Raw genomic sequence first — 663 nt, forward strand, 5'->3', positions numbered from 1 at the left:
CTACCTTCTGTCCTCCCACCGCTGCTGGAGCCGCCACAGATCGGCCACCCAAACCCTGATCAGGGGCGGTGCTGGCCCGCCAACTCCCGGCTACCCTCTTTCCTGCAGGACTCACCAGTGCATGAATTCGTGACGGGGCCAAATCATTTTAGTGGTAAATGTTACCATTTAGTCAAGGAAGAAATCATACCAATTCTACACTACCTCAACCGGGAAATTGAAGAGGTAAGAATACTTTCCCACTCCACCTATGAGGCCAACCAACATTGTTGGGATCCCTAAACCAGTCAAAGATATTGTAAAGAAAGCTAGACAATTATTCTTCATGAACATCCAGGTCGTCCTTTCCTAGTTAACTTCTCATTCCACAGGTCCAGCTACAGTAGACATTATGTAGACATTGAGTTGGAGCCCTAAAGGACCTGCGTGTGAAAGTTGCTGAGTTGTAGGTAAATGGTACCTCAGATGAAAACTATATTTTTGCACGTCTAAGCGTAATAAACACGGAGTTCTGAGTCGATACAGACTACATACTGTCCTAGTGCGCTCAGGCTGCTTAAGGAGGTACATAGACCAGGTGGGTGAAGCAAACATTTATTGAGACTGGGAACTCCAAGGTCAAGGTGCTAGCAGAGTCCGTGTCTGTGGGCTGCCCCCTCTTTC

This window comes from Myotis davidii, unplaced genomic scaffold, assembly GCF_000327345.1.
Source record: "Myotis davidii unplaced genomic scaffold, ASM32734v1 scaffold826, whole genome shotgun sequence".
NCBI lineage: Eukaryota > Metazoa > Chordata > Mammalia > Chiroptera > Vespertilionidae > Myotis > Myotis davidii.